Source organism: Puma concolor, chromosome D2, assembly GCF_028749965.1.
Source record: "Puma concolor isolate L17-30 chromosome D2, mPumCon1.1.hap2, whole genome shotgun sequence".
In the NCBI taxonomy this organism is placed as follows: Eukaryota; Metazoa; Chordata; class Mammalia; order Carnivora; family Felidae; genus Puma; species Puma concolor.
In genome coordinates, this window is record NC_141677.1 from 18,506,544 (window position 1) to 18,530,118 (window position 23,575).

The window sequence follows — 23,575 nt, forward strand, 5'->3', positions numbered from 1 at the left end:
CAGAAAAAGATAAATACTATGTGATTTTACTTATATGTGGAATCTACAAGACCAAAATAAGAAAATAAATAAACAAAAAACAGAAGCAGACCCATAAATAAAGAGAAATAAACTGATGGTTACCAGAGGGGAGGGGAATGGGAAAAATGGATGAAAGGGAGTAGGAGATATAGGATTTTAGTTATGGAATGAATAAGTCATGAGAATGAAAGGCACAGCATCGGGAATATAATCAATGGTATTTTAATAGCATTGTATGGTAACAGACAGTAGCCACACTTGTGAACATAGCATAACATACAGAGTTTTTGAATCACTATGTTGTACACCTGAAACTAATGTAACATTGTGTATCAACTATACTTCAAAATTAAAAAAAATAAAACTTAAGGGATGGATGCAGCAAGAGCAGTTTTAAGAGGAAAGTTCATAGTAATAAATGCCTACACCAAGAACAATCTCAAATGAAGAACCTAACTTTAGACCTCAAGAAACTACTAAAATATCAGAGTAGTAATAAATAAAAGACTTAAAAAGACAACAGAAAAGATCAATGAAGCTAAGAGCTGGGTTGTTTTTTTTTTTTATTTCAAATTATTTTATTTTATTTTCAAACCCAATATTTTTTTATTTTTTATTTATTCTTTAAATTTATTGTCAAGTTAGCTAACATACAGTGTATACAGTGTGCTCTTGGTTTTGGAGGTAGATTCCTATGATTCATTGCTTACATACAATACCCAGTGAAAAGCTGGTTTTTTAAAAGATAAACAAAATTGACAAACTTTTAGCTTGACTCACCAAGAAAAAAAAAAAGAGAGGATTCAAATAAATAAAATAAAGAGTGCATATATCTTTTTGAATTAATGTTTTTGTTTTCTTTGGGTAAATACCCCAGTAGTGGAATTACTCAATCATATGGTATTTCTATTTTTAATTTTTTGAGGAACCTCCACACTGTTTTCCAGAGTGGCTGCACCAATTTACATTCCTACCAGAAGCACATGAAGATTCCTGTTTTCAATATCCTTGCCAACATTTGTTATTTCTTGTCTTAAAAAATTTTTTTTTTAATTTTAGAGAGAGCAAGGAGGGGGGGGGTTCCACTCTCAGCTCAGAGCACAACGATGGGCTCAATCCCATGACCCTGGGATTATGACCTGAAGGAAAATCAGGAGTCAGACACTTGACCGACTGAGCCACCGAGGGACCCCTATTTCTTGTCTTTTTGATTCCAGCCATTCTGACAAGTGTAAAGTGATATCTCATTGTGCCTTTTAATTTGCATTTCCCTGATGATTAGTGATGTTGAGCATCTTGTATCGGTTTGCCATCTGCATGTCTTCTTTGGAAAAATGAATCACAATACTTAGAATACTAGCAGGGGTTGGAGAAAAGCATAGAATCCCTTTCTGCAGAGATAAAAGAAGCAAAATCCAGTCAGGACAAAATTAAAAATGCTATAACCGACATGCAATCTCAAATGGATGCCACGGAGGCAAGGATGGACAAAGCAAAGCAGTAAATCAGCAATATAGAAGACAAAATTATGGAGAATAATGAAGCAGAAAAAAAAGAAGGAAACTAAGGCAAAAGAACATGATACGAGAATTAGAGAACTCAGTGACTTATGTAAAAGGAACATCATCTCAATCATAGGAGTCCCAGAAGATGAAGAGAGAGAAAAAGGAGCAGAAGGTTTATGTGTGCAAATTACAGCAGAAAACCTTCCTAATCTGAGGAAAGACATAGACATCAAAGTCCAAAAAGCACAGAGAACTCCCATTAGATTCAACAACAACAAAAAAGACTATCAACAAGGCATATCATAGTCAAATTCACAAAATACACAGACAAGGAAAGAATTGTGAAAGCGGCAAGGGAACAAAAGTCCTTAACCTATAAGAGAAGACAGATCAGGTTTGCTGCAGAACTATCCACAGAAACTTGGCAGACCAGAAAAGAGTGGCAGAATGTATTCAACGTGCTGAATAGTAAAAATATGCAAGCAAGAATTCTTTATCCAGCAAGGCTGTCATTCAAAATATCAGGAAAGATAAAGAGTTTCCCAAACAAAAACTAAAGGAGTTTGTGACCACTAAACCAGCCCTGCAAGAAATCTTAATGGGGACTCTCTGAGGGTAGAAAAGATGAAACAAAACAAAAAAGACCAAAAGCAACAAAGACTAGAAAGGACCAGAGGACACCACCAGGAACTCCAAACTCTATAGGCAACACAATGGTAATAAATTCATATCTGTCAGTACTCACAGAACTCATGTTCCAATCAAAAGACATAGGGTATCAGAATGGATAAGAAAACAAGATCCATCTATATGCTGTTTACAAGAGACCCATTTTAGACCTAAAGACATCTTCAGATTGAAAGTAAGGGGATGGAGAACCATCTATCATGCTAATGGGCACCAAAAGAAAGCTGGAGTAGCTATACTTATATCAGACAAACTAGATTTTAAAATAAAGACTGTAACAAGAGATGAAGAAGGGCATTATATCATAATTATGGGGTCTATCCACCAAGAAGAGCTAAGTTATAAATATTTATGCTCCCAACATAAAACACCCAAATATATAAATCCATTCATCACAAACATAACAGAAACTCATTGATAATAATACCATAATAGTAAGGACTTCAACACCCCACTTACAGCAATGGACAGATCATATAAGCAGAAAATCAACAAGGAAACAGTGGCTTTGAATGACACACTGGACCAGATGGATTTAACAGATATATTCAGAACATTTCATCCTAAAGTAGCAGAACGCACATTCTTCTTGAGGACACATGGAAAATTCTCCAGAATAGATACATAGTGGAACACAAATTAGCCCTCAACAAGTGCAAAAAGATCGAGATCATACCATACATATTTTCAGACCACGGTACTTTGAAACTCAAAATCAATCTCAAGAAAAAAATGGGAAAAACCATGAATATTTGGAGATTAAAGAACATCCTACTAAATGAATGTTAACCAAGAATGAATGAATGGGTTAACCAAGAAATTAAGGAAGAAATCAAAAAGTATATGGAAGCCAATGAAAATGATAATGATAATACTGTATTGTATATTTGAAAGTTGCTAAGAGAATAGATCTTAAAAGTTCTTATCATAAGAAAAAGAATTTATAACTGTGTGTGGTGATAGATGTTAGCTAAATTAGACGTACCGTTGTGATCATTTTGCAATATACACAAATATAAAATTATTATGTTGTATACTTAAATCAAGTAATATAATGTTAATGTCAAGTAGTGATAATGTAATAACAAATAATATAATGTTATATGTCAATTATATCTTAAAAAAAAACAGGTTCTGAGTTAATAGTGCCCCAGGCAACTGACAGATACAAACTTTTCCTGGAGAAAACAACTTTCAATGGAGGACCCAAAGAATTTCCACAGGTACAATCTCAACAATCAAGAGCTCACAAAGAAAAATATCATTTAATACCCAGGAAACAAGTCTCCATGAGTTAGAGCCAGAGAAAAAACAACAAAACAACAGAATCAGACCCACCAAGAATTCTAAAATTGGAATTATTAAACATATAAAAGCATATATGTAAAATATTTAAAGAATAAAAATTGTATAGGACCGAGGTTTGGAAAATTAAAAAATACAAGAATTGAAATGTGAAGAATTACGTTGGGTTTAACTGCAGATGAGACATATGAAGAGAGATTTATAGAATGAAAAATAAATCTGAAGGAATTACACAGAATGAGGTGTGAAGAACAAGAACAAGAAAATCTGAAAGATCAAAAGAAAAGATAGTAAAGTCTAACAAATGTCTAGTTGGGATTTCAAAAGAAGAAATAAAGAAACAGAGTCAGAGATAGTATTTAAAGTGAGAGTAGATTAAAATTCTCTAAAACTCATAGGATAAAAAGCTTCATATTCAAGAATCTCAAAGAATCCCAAGGAGAATAAATCCAAAGACACCTCGGGGGTACCTGGGTGGCTCAGTCAGTATAGAGGCTGACTCTTGATTTTATCTCAGGTTACCCTCAGGTAACCTCAGGGTTACGGGATTAAGCCCTATGTCAGGCTCTGTACTTAGCGTAGAGCCTGTTTTAAGATTCTCTCCCTCTGCCCCTCCCTCCTGCTCACACTGGTTCTAAAACATTAATGAATTAATTTAATTTTAAAAGATACATCATAGTCAAGTTGCAAAACACCACAGACCAACAGCAAGCAACCTTCTCCTGAATAGGGTTAGTTAGTAACAATTTTAGTTTTTCGGGTGAGAGGTGGTGTGTGGGCTAGTTTGCTGACTCCTGACACAGGCAAAAATAAATTAAACACAACTAGAGAGGAAAGACAGATTACCTATAAAGAAATGACATTTAGTTTGGTATCTGACTTCTCAATAGCAAAAATTAAGACAGTGGAACCAGGTCCTCAACATGTTAACAGAAAAAAACACAAACCTAAAATTCTATCAGTCAAAATAACTTTCATAGATGGAAAGAAGAAAAAAAAAGTTATTTCAGTCCAAATAACTTTCATAGATGGAAAGAAGTAAAAAGTCATCTATTAAAAGCAAAAACGGTGGGAATTGCCAGGGCGGCTCAGTAGGTTAAGCATTCGACTTTGGTTCAGATTGTGATCTCACCGTTCATGAGTTTGAGCCCCGCATCAGGCTCTGTGCTGACAGCTCAGAGACTGGAACCTGCTTTGGCTTCTGTGTCTCCCTCTCTCTCTGCCCCTCCTCCACTCGTACTCTCTCTCTCCTTCAAAAAGAAATAAACATTAAAAAAAATTTTTTTTAAACAAACAAACAAAAACCAAAACTGTGGGCGTCTGGGTAGCTCCGTTGGTTGAGTGTCTTACTCTTGATTTCAGCTCAGGTCATGATCCCAGGGCTGTGGGATCAAGTCCTGCATCCAGCTCCACACTCAGCCCAGAGTTTAAGATTCTCTCTTGTGCTTAATATTCTTTCTTGAAAAAAAAAAAAAAAAAGAAAAGAAAGAAAAAGAAAAGAAAGAAAATTAGTAAACAAAGAAATGCTTCAAAAAAATATCCTCTCTCTCTCTCCCTCTCTCTCTCCCCCTGCCCTCTCCTCTGTTTGTGCTCTCTCTGTAAAATAAATTTTTTTAGAAATGAAAGAAAAACAAAAACTGAAATTAGCTGCAAACATACTCTTACTTAAGAAACAAATTCCAAAGGATATATTTCAAGCACCAGGAAAGTGATCCCAGATGAAAGGTCTTAAAAAAAAGAAAGAAAGAAATCATGAGAATTAAACTATAAGAAAATGATTGGAAATATGACAAAATTTGTCTTATGGCCCAGAATATAATCTATCTTAATGAAATTTGTTTGGGCTATTGAAAAGAATATGAATATGTACTGTGATCTTCTGGGTGGAGTATTCAATAATTGTCAAGTGGGTCAAATCTTTGGTCATTGTATTATCTATTGCTGCATGACAAATTACCCTAAAAGAATTAACATTTATTATTTCACAAAGTTTCTAAAGGAATCTAGAAGTGGCTTAGCTAGGCAGTTCTGGCTCAGTGTCTCTCATGGAGTTGTCTTTCAAGCTGTTGCCCAGAGCTTCAGTCTCTGAAGACTTGCCTGGACCTAAGGATCCATTCCCAAGCTCTATCACATGACTATTGGCAGGAGGCCATAGTCCCTTAGTTCCAGGCCCTCCATAGTGCTGTTCACATGATGGCTTCCCCCACAGTGAACAATCCAAGAAAGAACATAAGCGTGCAGGGTAGAAAATATAGTCTTAAATACAGAGAACAAATTGAAGATTGTTGGGGGAGGGGAGAAAGTGGGGGAGAGGGAGAAATGGGTGATGGGCATTGAGGAGGGCACTTGTTGAGATGGGCACCAGGTATTGTATGTAACTGATGAATCATGGGAATCTACTCCCAAAGTCAAGAGCACAATGTATACACTGTATGTTAACTAATTCAACAATAAATTATGGAAAGAAAGAGAAAGAAGAAAGAAAGAAAGAAAGAAAGAAAGAAAGAAAGAAAGAAAGAAAGAAGGAAAGAAAGAGAGAGAGAGAGAAAGAAAGAAAGAAAGAAAGAAAGAAAGAAAGAAAAAAAACACAGTCTTTAGCAACCTAATCTTAAAAGTGACATGCCATCACCTCTGCTATATGATATAGGGCTCTCAGATCAACACTCGTATGATGTGAAGGGGACCACACATAGGTATGAATACCAGAAGGTGGGACCAGACCCTGCAACTGAGTTGTTCCAGTTTCTATATCCTTACTGATTTTGTTTGGTCTGCTTGTTCTACCAATTACTGAAAGAAGAATGTTGACATTTCCAACTATAATTACAATTATGCCTATTTCTCCTTTTGGTTCTATCATTTTTTTGCTTTATGTATTTTGGAGCTGTGTTTTTAAGTGCATACACATTTGGGATTGTTACATCTTCTTAAGCTACTGTACCCTTTATCATTATAGGAAGTCCTTCCTAATCACTGGGTTAGAAATTGACTTTGTCTGATACTAATATAACCAGCCTTGATTTATTTTATTTACTCTTCTCATCCATTTACTTTGATCCTATATATGTCTTGACATTTACAATGAGGTCTCCCACATTCCCTGGCTTGTGATCCCCCTCCTCCATTTTCAAAGCAATGGTGGGTAGAGCCTTTCTTGTGCTGCCATTTCGCCACTTCTCTGCAGCCAGAAAAGCTTCTCCACTTTTGAGGACTCATGTGATTATATTCGGCCCACCTGGATAATCCAGAATAAATCCCATCTCAAGGCCCTTAAATTTGAGGACCTTCATCTCTCCAAAGAGCTTTTTGTGTGACTGATACTCCTACCTTCTGATGTCTCTAAGGTACGGGCAAAAGGTTGTGCAGCCACACCCTCAGTTTACCTGCAGTATTCAACAATGTCAGCTTTATGAAGAAGGCCTTTAAAAAGTTATAATTTTGCAGGTTATCTGGAATTTTCTCCTCAAGTTAAGAGCAGTATCCTTTTGCAGCTTTCTACATTTTAATTAATGGTGGAAACTCTACTTAATATTTAATAATTTAAAAAAACCCTTTTTTAAAGAAATAGGAAAAAAAAATGAAACTACTGAGTGTGAGGTGAGCCAGGGTAGGTGCTAATCACACAACTGAGAAGTTGGCTACAAGACATACAAGTACATTTTTTTTTTAAAAGATAAGACTCTGGTAGTTTACTTTTGATTCATTTTTTTTTTTTTTAATTTTTTTTTTCAACGTTTTTATTTATTTTTGGGACAGAGAGAGACAGAGCATGAACGGGGGAGGGGCAGAGAGAGAGGGAGACACAGAATCGGAAACAGGCTCCAGGCTCCGAGCCATCAGCCCAGAGCCTGATGCGGGGCTCAAACTCACGGACCGCGAGATCGTGACCTGGCTGAAGTCGGACGCTTAACCGACTGCGCCACCCAGGCGCCCCAGATTCATTTTTTTTTTAAAGCTAAATACAAAGATATGATTCCTGGTTGAACCATCACAAAGACTGGCATATTTGGAGGAGGGGCCAAGATGGCGGAACAGCATGGAAGTTTTCTTGCGTCTCTCATCCCTGAAATGCAGCTAGACCAACACGAAACCATCCTGCACACCTAGAAAACTGATTGGAGGATTAACACAACAATCCACACAACCTGAACCACAGAATTCAGCAGGCACCCAGCGCGGAGAGGTGAACTGGGGGAGAGAGAAGCCGCGGAGGGCAGGGAGCTGTTTTTGCTTGCAGAGACAGGACAGAGATGCGGCGGTGGCGGGGCAGGGGGGCGGAGTTCGGGAAAAGAACCCCCCCCCCCCGATAAAAGCAGCTGGAAAGAAAGTGAAAAACTGGAAACAGCTACAGTCGACGCCGCAGTCCCTCAGAAGTGAGGGGTTGGAGAGAGGAGCAATCATGGCAGAGAAGTAGGGTGACCCAAAGTTCTCTCCTCTCTCAAACAAAGCAGTGTTGAGTCCAAAGGTCTTTGAACTCCAAGAATCCAGGAGGCAAAGAAATAGAGTCACTTCCAGGGACTCATTGGGACAACCTGATGGGCCATATGTAGCACTTCAGGGAATGGACAGCAGGCCCACGGTGCAGGCGGGACATACCTACAGCAAACCACGCCCCTCCATGCCTGGTGGCTGAGTATGGACTAGAGTGGGATTGACGCTGAAGAACCAGACAGCCCCTCCTCCAGACCAGCGCTGTTGGATTGCCTGATTTAATTCTCCGACAATTCTTATTATATAGATATATTCTTCCATCCTTCTTATCGCTTCCCTCCTCTAATCTTGTTATTCTGGTTGTTGGTTTGTTTGAGCGGACACATATTTAATCCATTCTGTTGATATATGTTCTACACCTCCTTCTTTATTTTCCTTTCTCTCTCTCTCTCTGGATTAAGCCTAATAGTTTGTCTGGTCAATTTTTATTTTTTCCCCACCCCTGTCATTTCTCTCTTTGTATGGGGTAAGGTCTCTGCCATCACCTTCGCCTCGACCCTGTTGTTTACTTGTAGCTGGTGTTCCTGTTTTTTTTGTTTTGGGGGATTTTTTTTGTTTCTGTGTGTGTTTACATGTTTTTGTTTTCTATTTGTATTTTGTTTGTTTTCCTTTCTGGGGCTACTTCAATGAACAAATCAAAGTACACCTGGTAAAGGGTCCAAAACATCACTAAGAGTAGGGAGAGAAAGTACCCAAACAACAACAGTGAGCAAGTAACATTCTTCAAAAAAAAAAAAAAAAAACAACCTCCTGAAGGGCCAGGCCCTGGACAATGTATGGCCCTCTTTAATATAGTAATGCTATTGGGTGAGGAGCACATAACAAGCTTTTAAAACACATAAGGGACAGAAAACTAGCCAAAATGACAAATCAGAAGAATTCTCCTCAAAAGAAATTCCAGGAAGAAATGACAGCTAAAGAATTGATCCAAACAGATATAAACAATATAACTGAACAAGAATTTAGAATAATCATCATAAGATAAATCACTCAGCTTGAAAAAAGCACAGGAGACAGCAGAGAATCTATTGCTGCAGAATTCAAGGAACTAAAAAATAGTCATGATGAATTAAAAAATGCTATAAATGAGGTACAAAATAAATTGGAGGCAGCAACAGGGAGGATTGAAGAGGCAGAGGGGAGATTAAGTGAAATAGAAGATAAAATTATGGAAAAAGATGAAACTGAAAAAAAGAAAAAAATTCTGGACCATGGGTGGAGAATTAGAGAACTAAGTGACTCAATGAAGCAGAACAATATCCGTATCATAGGAGTTCCAGAAGAAGAGAGAAAGGGGCCAGAGGTGTACTTGAACAAATCATAACTGAGAACTTCCCCAATCTGGGGAAGGAAACAGACATTGAACTCAGGAGGCACAAAGAACTTCCTTCAGATGTAACAGGAATTTATATTCTGCATGACATATCATAGTGAAACTGACAAAATACAAAGATAAAGAGAATTCTGAAAGCAGCTAGGGACAAACGGGCCTTAACCTACAAGGGTAGACACATAAGGGTGGTAACAGACCTAACTACTGAAACTTGGCAGGCCAGAAAGGAATGGCAGGAAATCTTCAATGTGATGAACAGAAAAAATATGCAGCCGAGAATCCTTTATCCAGCAAGCCTGTCATTCAGAATTGACAGAGAGATAAAGGTTTTCCCAAACAAACAAAAACTGAAGGAATTCATTACCACTAAACCAGCCCTACAAGAGATCCTAAGGGGGATCCTGTGAGACAAAACACCAGAGACATCACTACAAGCATGAAACCTACAGATAACATAAGGACTCTAAACCCATATCTTTCAATAATAACACTGGACGTATATGGACTAAATGCTCCAATCAAGACATAGGGTATCAGAATGGATAAAAAACCAAGACCCATCTATTTACTGTCTACAAGAGACCCATTTTAGACCTGAGGGTACCTTCAGATTGAAAATGAGGGGATGGAGAACTATCTATCATGCTACTGGAAGTCAAAAGAAAGCTGGAGTAGCCATACTTATATCAGACAAGCTAGATTTTAAACTAAAGGCTGTAACAAGAGATGAAGAAGGGCATTATATAATATTTACAGGGTCTATCCATCAAGAAGGGCTAACAATTATAGATGATTATGCACCGAATTAGAAAGCACCCAAATATATAAAACAATTAATCACAAACATAACCAATCTTATTGGTAAGAATACAGTAATTACAGGGGACTTTAATACTCCGCTTACAACAATGAATAGATCATCTAGGCAGAAAATCAATAAAGAAATAATGGCCCTGAATGACACACTGGACCAGATGGACTTGAACTTTTCATCCTAAAGCAGCAGAATACACATTCTTCTCGAGTGCACATAGAACATTCTCCAAGACAGATCACATACTGCGTCACAAAACAGCCCTCAATAAACATAAAAGAATTGAGATCATACCATGCACATTTTCAGATCACAATGCTATGAAACTTGAAATCAACTGCAGGAAAACGTTTGGAAAACCTCCAAACGCATGGAGGTTAAAGAATATCCTACGAAAGAATGAATGAGTCAATCAGGCAATTAAAGAAGAAATCTAGAAATATATGGAAACAAATGAAAATGAAAACACAACAATCCAAACCCTTTGGGATGCAGCAAAGGCAGTCCTAAGAGGAAAATACACTGCAATCCAAGCCTATCTCAAGAAGCAAGAAAAATCCCAAATACAAAATCTTACAGCACACCTAAAGGAACTAGAAGCAGAACAGCAAAGAAACCCCAAGGCCAGCAGAAGAGAAATAATAAAGATCGGAGCAGAAATAAACAATACAGAATCCAAAACAACAAACAAAGAACAAAAAACAGTAGTACAAATCAATGAAACTAAGAGCTGGTTTTCTGAAAAAATAAACAAAATTGATAAACCCCTAGCCAGACTTCTCAAAAGGAGAGAGGATCCAAATAGATAAAACCACGAATGAAAATGGATTTATCACAACCAATCCTTCAGAAATACAGGAAATTATCAGAGAATACTATGAAAAATTATATGCCAAGAAACCAGACAACCTGGAAGAAATGGACAAATTCCTAGACACCCACACACTACCAAAACTCAAACGGGAAGAAATAGAAAATTTGAACAGACCCATAACTGGTGAAGAAACTGAATCAGTTAACAAAAATCTCTGAACAAGTAAGAGTCCTGGGCCAGATAGCTTCCCGGGGGAATTCTACCAGACATTTAAAGCAGAGATAATACCTATCCTTCTCAATTTGTTCCAAAAAATAGAAAGGGAAGGATAACTTCTGGACTTATTCTATGAAGCCAGCATTACCTTGATTCCCAAACCAGACAGAGACCCCACAAAAAAGAAGAACTACAGACCAATATAATATCCCTGAGGAACACAGATGTAAAAATTCTCAACAAGATACTAGCAAATCGAATTCAACAACATATAAAAAGAATTATTCACCACGATCAAGTGGGATTCATTCCTGGGCTGCAGGGCTGGTTCAATGTTTGCAAATTAATCAATGTGATTCATCGCATTAATAAAAGAAAGGATAAGAACCATATGATCCTATCAATAGATACAGAAGAAACATTTGACAAAATACAGCATCCTTTCTTAATAAAAACCCTCAAGAATGTCGGGATAGAAGGAACATACTTAAACATCATAAAAGCCATATATGGAAAGCCCACAGCTGATAGCATCCTCAATGGAGAAAAACTGAGAGCTTTCCCCCTGAGATCAGGAACACGACAGGGATGTCCACTCTCACCGCTGTTGTCTAACATAGTGTTGGAAGTCCTAGCATCAACAATCAGACAACAGAATGAAATAAAAGGCATCAAAATAGGCAAAGAACAAGTCAAACTTTCAGTTTTCACAGACGACATGATACTCTACATGGAAAACCTGAAAGACTCCACCAACAGTCTGCTAGAACTGATACATGAATTAAGCAAAGTCGCAGGGTACAAAAATCAATGTACATAAATCAGTTGCATTTTTATACACCAGTAATGAAGCAACAGAAAGAGAAATAATGATGCTGATCCCGTTTACAATGGTAACAAGGACCAAAAAATACCTAGGAATAAACCTAACCAAGGATGCAAAAGATCTATATGCTGAAAACTATAGGAAGCTTATGAAGGAAATTGAAGAAGACACAAAGAAATGGAAAAACAGCCCATGCTCATGGATTGGAAGAATACATATTGTTAAAATGTCAATACTACTCAAAGCAATCTACACATTCAATGCAATCCCAATCAAAATTGCACTAGCATTGTTCTCGAAGCTAGAAAAAGGAATCCTAAAATTTGTATGGAATCACAGAAGACCCCAAATAACCAAAGCAATATTGAAGAAGAAAACCATAGCGGGAGGCATCACAATCCCAGACTTTAGCCTCTACTACAAAGCTGTCATCATCAAGACAGTATGGTGTTGGCACAAAAACAGACACATAGACCAATAGAATAGAATAGAGAATCCAGAGTCAGACCCACAAAACATGGCCAACTCATCTTTAACAAAGCAGGAAAGAGTATCCAATGGAAAAGACAGTCTCTTTAACAAACGGTGCTGGGAGAACTGGACAGCAACATGCAGAAGAATGAAACTAGACCACTTTCTTACACCATACACAAAAATAACTCAAAATGGATGGAAGACCTAAATGTGAGACAGGAAACCATCGAAACCCTAGAGGAGAAAGCAGGCAACAACCTCTTTGACCTCTGCTGCAGCAATTTCTTACTGGACACATCTCCAAAGGCAAGGGAATGAAAAGCAAAAATGAACTACTGGGACCTCATCAAGATAAAAGCTTCTGTACTGCAAAGGAAACAATCAAAAAACCTAAAGGTAACTGATGGAATGGGAAACAATATTTGCACATGACATATCAGAGGAAGGGTTAGTATCCAAAATCTATAAAGAACTTACCAAACTCAACATCTGAAAAACAAATAATCCAGTGACAAAATGGGCAAAAGACATGAATAGACACTTATCCAAAGAAGACATCCAGATGGCCAACAGACACATGAAAAGATGCTCAACGTCACCCCTCATCAGGGAAATACAAATCAAAACCACACTGAGATAGCACCTCACACCAGTCAGAGTGGCTAAAATGAACAAATCAGGAAACTGTAGATGCTGGCAAGGATGTGGAGAAATGGGAACCCTCTGGCACTCTTTGTGGGAACGCAAACTGGTGCAGCTGCTCTGGAAAACAGTGCGGAGGCTCCTCAAAAAATTAAAAATAGAACTACCCTACGACTCAGCAATTGCACTACTAGGTATTTATCCAAGGGATACAGGTGTGCTGTTTCGAAGGGGCACATGCACCCCAATGTGTATAGCAGCACTTTCAGCAATAGTCAAATTATGGAAAGAGCCTAAATGTCCATCAACTGGTGAGTGGGTAAAGATGTGGTTTATATATATGATGGAATACTACTTGGCAATGAGAAAGAATGAAATCATGCCATTTGCAGCAATGCGGATAGAACTGGAAGGTGTTATGCTGAATGAAATAAGTCAGAGAAAGACAGATATCCTATGTTTTCATTCATTTGTGGATCTTGAGAAACTTAACAGAAGACCATGGAGGAAGGGAAGGGGAAAAAAATAGTTACAAACAGAGAGGGAGGGAGGCACACCACAAGAGACTCTTAAATACAGAGAACAAACTGAGGGTGAATGGGGGGGGTGGGGGAGAGAGAAAATGGGTGATGGGCATGGAGGAGGGCACTTGTTGGGATGAGCACTGGGTGTTGTATGGAAGCCAATTTGACAATAAATTCTATTTTAAAAATAAATAAAAATAAAATAATAAATAAGTTTTGTTTTTAGAAAAATTAACAAAAACAAAAAAAAAATTTTTTAGGAAAAAAAAAAAAAAAGACTGGCATATTCTATTCCATCTGGTAAACAAGACAAATGGTCCCTGGAGGGGCCTTAGCGCCACTTACCCTCATTTACCAGAATTAGCACAATACAAGCATGGATGCACATACAACACATCCTTCTTCCTGCCCCGTTATGGACACCACCTGCACCTCAAGGGTGGGGACAAGGTGACTCCAGCATTTACAACAAAGGACAATACATGTTGACAGCTAGCAAAATCTATCCTAAAGTCTAGGAGCCAGAGATGATACCTTCCCTCAATCCTCTTTTTTGTCCCTAAAAGGAGACAAAGCATCACATCCTAATCCATTACCAAAAGGGGCAGGTATTCTTTTCTGTCACAGAAATAGAGTTCGAAGGAACCCCAAATGTACTTCCTTGCCCCAAGCAAAGTCAACATAAATTGGTTTGTGGGATACCTAGCAAGACTGGAAGATGTGTTTTCTATACATATAAAAATAGCAAATTTGTTCCTCCTTTGGGCTGTGTCTCTGTGCAAAAAGAACTATTTGTTTTTATGGCATCCTTTTTCTGCTATTTTTCCACAATTTTAATGGAAATAACTAAAATGTATGTAAACTGTAATCAGTTATTACACGACCTCAAGTCATTGCTACGCGGCGGGGACTTTTTTTCTTTTAAAACTTCCAAGACCCTGCTGGGTCAAGGCAAGGAACAAAGAAACAACATCAAAAATTAAAGAGGGAGTTTAATCTCTGCCAAGCATATTCCTACAAGTCACAATCAGGGGCCCCAGCTGGCCTGAAACCAGTAAGTGGTTCTCGCTCATTGGTATGGAAATTTCTTATTTCCTCAGCATTTCTGCTCCTGGGGAAGCCATCTAGCACGGGGCTCTCAGAAGTCCCAGGGGACACAGGGTCTTGTGCAGCATGTGTTTACAAAGTTGAGGCCAGCCAAGGACGAGGGTGTTTGAGGTCACCTGGGTCCATGCACAGCATAACTTGGAGGATGTGTCTTCGGTCCCATGGTGGTGCCTGGTTAAGTCTGGGCTTGTGTGGAGTCTCAGAGGAGGAAAAACTTTCAAAGGAGGAAGAAGATACAAAAGAAGAACACCTCCTCCCTGGTGCCCCCATGATAGGCTTGCCAGCTAGTGCCCAGAGTGTGTTGGTTGAGCTGTTCAACTCCCTACAATAAATGTGTGGTCCAATGCTGTGAAAAGGACATAGCCCATGCAGATGAGGGAAAGTGGGATGCCAGCACTGCCTGCTCCATGCCAGGCACGGTGCCCATGTCTAGATGTGTATGAACTCTAAATCCAACACTATCTAATAAAACTCACACTGTATCCCTATTGGACCAATGCAGAAACCAGCTCCCAGAGGGGAAGTCACTTGTACAGGTAATACAGCTAGTAAGCGGCGAAACAAAGATTCGGCCCCATGAAAGCCCTCCCAACTGCCTCTCTCCTGAAGAAGTACATTTCCACTCTCACCTCCCCGAAGCAGCTCTATCCCACCAGGAGAAAAGCTGCATATAATCCTGTATCGGCCTCCCTGGGCCGGTCAGGTTGTGCCTGGGGTATTTTTTGGGGTCTCCAATGACGCGGTCTTCGTCTGTCCTATTTGAGGCACTCTGTCAAAGCTAGTGTTTCTTCAGAAAATGTCAAATGCTAGCTTTGTCCCGATGCTCAGTTAGGAAATGAAGTTGAAACGCTTGGCCCCAAGATCGCTCTGCTTTTAGTGAGAGAGCCCTTCCTGACACCCAAGGCTCCCGAGTTCTCCAATGAAGCTCCTGAGGGAGCCTCCCACAGCCAGAAGCCTCAAGCTTCGGGCTGCCTTCTGCAGGATGTCAGATGTCAATACCAGATTGAGTAAGAAAAAACTGTCCCTTCGAACTGGAGCTGTTGCGTGAAGTCTCAGCTTGGAAGGTCTTTGCCGTAGCAGAGCTGCCTAAGAGCCTTGAGGACAGCCAACACCTGCTAAACCAGAATTCTGCATTCCTTCGTTGGTAGAAGGCAATGGGTGCCTTAGGCACCCACCTCCACAGCAAGGACTAAAAATCAGGTGGCGACTTGAGTAATGCCCCTCCCAGCTTCGCCTACCTGAATCCTATCCTTTCTTCAAGACCTGGGTCAAGGTTTGCCCCTTCCTGACGTCTTTCTTGACTAGCTAGACCTTTTCAGTGATTCCTCCGACCTCCAGCTACATGGCTTGGGGCAAAGCCTCACTTTTGTTTCCTCGTGTCTAGACTGTCAATACCAATGGTACCCCCCAAATCGGCCTTTTGGGAGGGCTAAAGGACATAATTCATGGGAGTGACCCGCACAGAGCAGTGTTCGATTCGCCTCCCTTGCACGTATCATTGTTTGCTATTGTATATTCATGTGTGTGGTTGTTTGACTAATACTGTCTTTTCCATTAAAAGACGTGCGTGGTGAAGCCAGAAGCTCTGCTTTGCTCATCTCTGTACGTAACGAGTCCCAGCACACTACCTAGCCCATCACAGATAATTGGTAAATATTTGGTGAAGATGTGAATGTATGAGTGAATAGAAGAAGGCACTTCATAAATGTTTGCTGGATTACAAGAGCACGATGCCCCTGGAAATGTTGCTAATGTTACTTCTTGACTTAGGTGATGGCTGTATCCATAAGGCAATACCCGTGTTTCAAAATGTAGGTTTTATTATTATTCATATGGGCAAGTCCAGAAGATCAGGAGATACCTTCTACTGAAAAGATACTTTGTTACGGTCCCCAAGAGGAAGGGACTGGCCAGGGGAAGGGGAGCACACGGTTGACCTTTGAGCACACTGTGCACAGGGCTTTCTGTGATGGAAATCAACCCAGTGAACTTTACCAGATAAGGGAGGAGAGCACCTACAAAGTTTCCAGGAAACATGACTCCTGACCTGAGCTTTGAAGGATGCATAGGAGTTCTTTGGGCACGGGGCTCGTTAGGGTGAAAGTGATCCATGCAGAGAAAAAACATGCACAGAGTGGAAATGCAGGGCAGGCATAGGCATGGAAGACCCCAGTGTGTCTATGAGATATAAGAGATGATACTAGGGAGGTGGAAGGGGCCAGGCCATTCTCTAACAGACTCTAGAAGAGTCCAGAGTTCATTTTCAGTGGTCAAATTCCATTATTTAGTATACGCTGGCCATTTGAAATAGCCAAATTCCAAACACAAACACGTGAGATTACTTCCCATCACTTGTCCTTTCAGGTGCCAGCGGTCAAATCTTAAAACCAAAAGGCTTGCCTTTGGCTTTGATGGAAACACCCGAAGCGCTCTGTCTCTGTAGGACCAGACGTTCGTCACACCCAACTGTCTCTCCCAAGAGAGACACTGCTCACCAAGAAGCAGGATTCTGCTGGGGACAAAGGGAGGCAGGGGGTGAAGGCTGCCCTGACCCCTTCCCACCGCACATCAACCCTGGCATAACCGCACCACCTCACCATCTGGCAGGGCCACTCCAACAGCTGCAGGCTGTTAGTCCTGATGACATCTCTGTCCTCCTGGTTCTCATCAGTATGACTGGCAAAGGGGAAGATGGGCATGTTTCTGTGCTCAGCGTGGCGCTCTGGCTCTTGCTGCCTCTTCCTTCGGCTCTGACTTCAGCCTCCACCTGCCTCCCAGAGTTCTGCCCTCAAAGGAGACAGAACCCCAGAACAGGTTCTCATCCCTGGCCTCCTACCAGCGCCCAAGGACCTTCTGATTCAGAGGAACTCGGTAAGCAGAGCCCCTCTGGGTCCTTAAAGCACCACCGTGATTTGAAGCACAGCCAGAACTAAGATCTACATTTCCCCCAGTCTCTGTATCATCCTCCAGCCGTCCTGCCAGTGTGGGTCTTTGACAGGACAAATGGGAAAGAAGTTGGCCCTTTCCGGCTCCCTCCAGGCAAATACAGTTCCTCACCTATCTGAGGATAATACACGCTGCGCTTTTTCAAAGAGCTTTCGTATACTTGTCTCATTTCACCTTGTGCATCAAAACCCCACGCTGTGGGTAAAGCCACCGGTGCTACAAGTCAGGAGCCAGTTAAAGGCGGATTTGGAACTGGGCATCTGGTGTCCCCGGCTCCTGGCCTGGTACATTTCATAGACCACCGCATAGCCACGTGTCGACTCTTGGTACGGCTGTGCTTTGAATTAATGACTATCTCTTTGTGCGGAAGGCAATCCAATGGCTAATCCAGAGCTTATGTGGAACTGCCCGTAAGTGGCATCGACCGGAGTCTCATCAACCACAGAGACTTCTCCGTGTCTGCGGGAAAAGTCAGGGTCACCGCCTCCAAGCCCCGGTCAGGGTTAAATGCCTTCACACCAGCTAGGAAAAGGAATTCACTGAGGGCTGACAGAATCTCCCTCACTCTGAGGGAAAACATCAGCCACTGGGCCTGGGGAGAAACCGATGTGCACTGGACGGAATCGGGAGCAATTTTCACGGAGGGATCAGAAGCCCACAGAAGCTAAGGCAAGCAAAGGGTTCACTGTTTAAGATACAGAGAAACCTGGGGGCACCTGGGTGGCTCAGTCGGTTAAGCTCTGACTTCGGCTCAGGTCATGATCTTGTGGTCCAGTCCATGAGTTCAAGTCCCACATCGGGCTCTGGGCTGACAGCTCAGAGCCTGGAGCCTGCTCCGGATTCTGTGTCTCCCTCTCTCTCTGCCCCTCCCCCACTCGGTCTTGCGCACTCTCTCTATCTCAAAGGTAAATAAGTATTTAAAAAAAAATTTTTTTTTTTTTAAGATACAGAGAAACTAAGAGAACCCAGCTTGACCAAAGAAGTACAGCTGGGCCTCAAGAAAAACAGAAGAATGAACAGCAACATCTCTCTCTCTCTCTCTCTCTCTCTCCTCCTCCTCCTCCTCCTCCTCCTCCCCCTCCTCCCCCCACCCTGTCATCTTTCATCTCAGCCTCTCTCTGTATGCCTGGTCACTAACCTTCTCTACATACTGGTTTCTCTGGTTGCTCAGGGCTCCTACTCCATTATCCTTTCATCCTGTCTATTGCTTTGTCTGACCTGCCTCAGCATGAAGCTTTGGCTCTATCTGTACTTGACCCCTACAGCTACCAAATAAATCCTGTAGTTGGGCATGTCCCAACTCAAGAGCTGGGAGAAAGGATCCAGGGGTTCCGCTAGGCTGGCAAGGCCCACCCCCAATCCACTCATCTGATTCCCGGGGCACTGAGTCCCATGGGATGCCACCAAGACCCCCCCCCCCCCCTTCAGGAGAGACCGATTTCTTAGGACTGAGCCTAGACAGGCACGCCCACGGGTCTATCTCAGAAAGGCAAGGCCTCATTTCTAGAGGCCACCAAGCTAAAGTCTGCCAAGCAGTGTTGGAACATGGGTCACAACAATAGCGAGTAATCCGTTAAAGACCAGAACACGGAGCCTATTAGATGACATCCTCACTAAGGAAGTGGTTGTCTAGAACAGTGATTATGTAATCGCTTTTAATAAATGAAATTCTGCGAGTAGAGCAAAATGCCACAAAACTTACTAGGAAAAAAAAAAAAAAAAGCCCCACGAGATTCAATGAGAAGACAGGTCTGCTTTAGGTGAAACTCTAAAACTTGGATAAGCACGAAACATCCTGAACCGGAACTCAGGCGACCCGAGTTTTCGTTCAGGCTGTGTTATGAACCTTCCATCTGGCAGTCCCTCCTTCTCTGTCTTGCTAACTCCTAACTGATTTTATTTTCAAGACTCAACCCCAGAAAGTCCCTGCTCTGTGCTCCCATGGGGCCCTCCACATAACCCCATGACGGAAACTTCACATTGTCCTTAAATGGTTGGCTCACCATCTGTCTCTCTCACCAGAAGTAAGTTCCTTTAGCACACAACTGCTATTTGTATCCCCGGTTATATCCCAGTGTTTTCCTGACATACAGCAGGCAGTCAATAAATGTTTTTCAACTGAACTGATTTTACAACATGCTTATCTGTGCCGCAAACAAAGGCACGCATACTGCTACCTGGATGAAACCGTTGAGACCTCTTGGGACAGGCGGAGGGTCACCGCTGGATGGACATCGCAGAGGTGGTGAGACAGCAGGTATTCTAGAGCACAGCCAGCCCTTCCTGGGACGTGGAGGTCTCCGCCTGTAATATTAGGAAGAAATCGCATATTCCTAAGCTCGAAATCAATGCAGTTCTTTCCAAGGCACATTTTATTACAAAAGGAAAGCCTGCATGTAAAAACAAATAGCAGAGTAATGTCAGAAAAATGACAGATAGGAAGCCCCAAGCTCTCACCCCTTCCACAGAAACATTAAAAAACAAGAGAAACTGTCAGAACACATTTTATAAGAACTCTGGAAAACAGTCAAAAGTTTACAGCAACCAAGTGAAAGCTGGATCAAGAAAAAGGCACTTCAAAATTCCACAAATCTTTTCTGGCTATTTTGGAGGCCCTTCCCCCATCCCTTCCCCCTTGACTGTAGTCTTAAAGTGGCAACAGCCTTAAAGTGGCCCCAGTCTTAAAGCAGCAACGGTCTTAGTGACGACGAGCTTAGAGATGCAGCAGCCTGATTTCCCAGGGTGGGACAATTTTTCTGGTTCTGGGAGGGAGAAGAACACACTTTATTTGCAAATTCTTGTGTAGGTCACATATATGTGAGCCACATGTGTCTTCTTTTTTTTTTTTAATTTTTTTTAATGTTTATTTCTGAGACAGAGAGAGACAGAGCATGAGTGGGGGAGGGAGAGAGACACACACACACACAGAATCAGAAGCAGGCTCCAGGCTCCGAGCTGTCAGCACAGAGCCTGATGTGGGGCTCAAACCCACGAACCATGAGATCATGAACTGAGCTGAAGTCAGACACCCAACTGCTCAACCGACTGAGCCACCCAGGTGCCCCCCCCTTTTTTTTTTAATGTTTATTTATTTCTGAGACAGAGAGAGACAGAGCATGAGTGGGGGGCCACATGTCTCTTCTAACCTGTCTGAAGATTACCTGAAGGGCTGATACAAAGTGCTTCTCTCTGCTTGCCTAACTCAGAAATCAGACCAAAAGAGCTCAACAACATGACAAGCTGAATTAACAACCTTCAGATGCCTGGAAAAAAAGATTATAGCCCAACATACAATAGACAACATAAGGCAAAGCTGTAGAGAGTTCTTCTAGGAAATTAGGACATTTAAAGCAACCAGGCATCTATACAGGCACACGGATTCCTAAAGCAAGATGCAATCTCAGAAAAACCTGAGAAGATTCTAAGCTTTCACCTTGAACTGATCTTTAGGCACGGTGCAGGCCTGACTAAAAGAGGAGAACCCAGGCACAGAACCAGTTTGCAGAGTCAGAGAGCTCCTGGCTTTTAAAGAATTCTCCGTCAAACCATCAGCTGAATGCAAGCGAAGAAACAGAGACTTTGGTCACCACATGAACACGAAACAGTCTTTGAAATAATACTTCGAGAATGTCACTAATCAAATAGACTTCTACAGCCTTCAACAACTGAAAAAGCCAGCAAATCCTTGGGAAGGGGAAGAATTTGGTTTCCAAAATCACCGCGTAATAACAGCCAAGTGTACAATTTTCAGTGAAAAATCATAAGGGCATGCAAAGAAACATGAAAGTATGGCTCAGCCAAGGTAATAAAATTAATTGAAACAGTCACTGAGGAAGGCCAGAAAACAGATTTACTAGACAAGCATTTTTTTAATGGTCTAAAAGATCAAACCACCAAAGGAAAACATGGACAAAGAATGAAAGAAAATCAGGAATACAATGTATAAGCAGAATGACAACATCAATAAGGATATATAAATTATTATTTTTTTTAATGTTTATTTTTGAGAGAGAGAGAGAGAGAGAGAGAGAGAGACAGAGTACAAGCAGGGGAGGGGCAGAGAGAAAGAGAGACTAAGAATCTGAAGCAGGCTCCAGGCTCTGAGTGGTCAGCACAGAGCCTGACGCGGGGCTCGAACCCATGAACTGTGAGATCATGCCCTGAGCCCAAGTCGGACACTTAACCGACTGAGCCCCCCAGGAGCCCCAGGAGATATAAACTATTTTTAAAAACTGAAATTTTAGAGCTGAAAAGGACATTAAACTGAAATGGAAAATTAAATAGAGGGCTCAAAAGCAGATTTGAGCAGACAGAAGAAAGAATCAGCAAACTTGAAAATAGGATAATTGAAATGATCGAGTCTGAGAAGCAGAAAGAAAAAAGAATTTAGAAAAGTGAATAAAGCCTAAAAAAACCTTAGGCCTTACACTATCAAGTAGAGCAACAAAAACGTTATGGGAGTCCCAGGGGGTGAAGAGAGAGAAAGAAATAACAATATTTGAAGAAACAGTTGTTGAAAACTTTCCAAATTGGGGCGCCTGGGTGGCTCAGTCGGTTGGGCGGCCGACTTCAGCTCAGGTCACGATCTCGCGGTCCGTGAGTTCGAGCCCCGCGTCGGGCTCTGGGCTGATGGCTCAGAGCCTGGAGCCTGCTTCTGATTCTGTGTCTCCCTCTCTTTCTGACCCTCCCCTGTTCATGCTCTGTCTCTCTCTGTCTCAAAAATAAATAAACGTTAAAAAAAATTTTTTTTAAAAAAGAAAACTTCCCAAATTCAAGAAAGTCAAACGTTAGTAGGATAAACCCCAAAGAGAATATTAAAAGAAAAGAGAGAAGTGACTCTCTCTCGATTTAGCCCATAATCACACTAGAGAGTAATTCAAAGCCATTAGAAAAAATAAAAAGCATCGATAAAGGTAACTACAGAGATAAATATGAGAGACCAATAAATATAAAACCCAGTATTATTGTACTTTTGGTATGGTTTTTAAATTCTCTTTTTCCTACATGCTTTAATAAGCAAATCTATTAAACAATAGTTATCATTCTATGTTAATGGGCATAACAAATGCAAAGAGATGTAATTTGTGACTTGCGCGATATAAAAGGGAGAGACGGGTGCCTAGGAGCAGGGTATTTGTACATTATTGAAAATAAGTTGGCAGTATTAAAATTAGGTTGTTAAACGTTTAAGCTATTAATAATAATCCCCATTAATCCAGCGATATCCTGATAACAGAGCCACACAAAACTACAGACCAACAAGCTTTATGAATAGTATGCAAAATCCTCAAAATACTAGCAAACCAAATTTAGCAGCATATTTTTTAATGTTTATTTATTTATTTTGAGAGAGAGAGAGAGAGAGAGAGAGAGAGAAAGTGAGCAGGGAAGGGCCAGAGAAAGAGAGGGAAAGAGAGAGAGGGAATCCCAAGCAGGCTCCACAGTCAGTACAGAGCCCAACACAGGGCTCGAACTCACATTCAAAAATGGGCAAAACCCTTGAACAGACATTTCTCCAGAGAACATATACAAATGGATGATAAATACCTAAAAGGTATTCAACATCATATTCATTAGGAAACTGCAAGTCAAAACCACATTACAACGTCTATTATTAAATTTTACAAATACAATTAGTGTTGACAAAGCTGTGGAGAAAGCGGAACCCTCTTGCACTTCTGATGGGAATGTAACACGATGCAGCTGCTGTGGGACACAGGTCGGCAGTTCTTCAAACAGTTAAACATAGGCTTGCCATGTGGCCCGGCAACTCAGCTCATAGGTATGTACTCAAAGAATCAAAAGCAAGTGTTCCAACAGATGCTTCTCCTCCAATATTCACAGCAGCAATATTTACGACAGCCAAAAGT

General features: G+C 40.9%; 1 long non-coding RNA gene across 7 annotated transcripts in view; it reads right to left on the reverse strand.

Moving 5' to 3' along the window:
• The window catches only part of LOC147575817 (uncharacterized), an 81,517-nt gene extending 61,224 nt beyond the window's left edge, over positions 1–20,293 (reverse strand). For 6 of the 7 annotated variants that reach the window (XR_015241587.1, XR_015241586.1, XR_015241591.1 and 3 more), the window contains exons 1-4: positions 20,163–20,293; positions 19,871–20,009; positions 4,869–4,963; positions 4,651–4,768 (exon numbers count right to left, since the gene is read on the reverse strand). This is a non-coding gene — a long non-coding RNA (uncharacterized LOC147575817). The remainder of the gene's footprint in view (positions 1–4,650; positions 4,769–4,868; positions 4,964–19,870; positions 20,010–20,162) is intronic. The other variant, XR_015241589.1, reaches the window with a different exon arrangement.
• Positions 20,294–23,575: the final 3,282 nt, after the last annotated feature.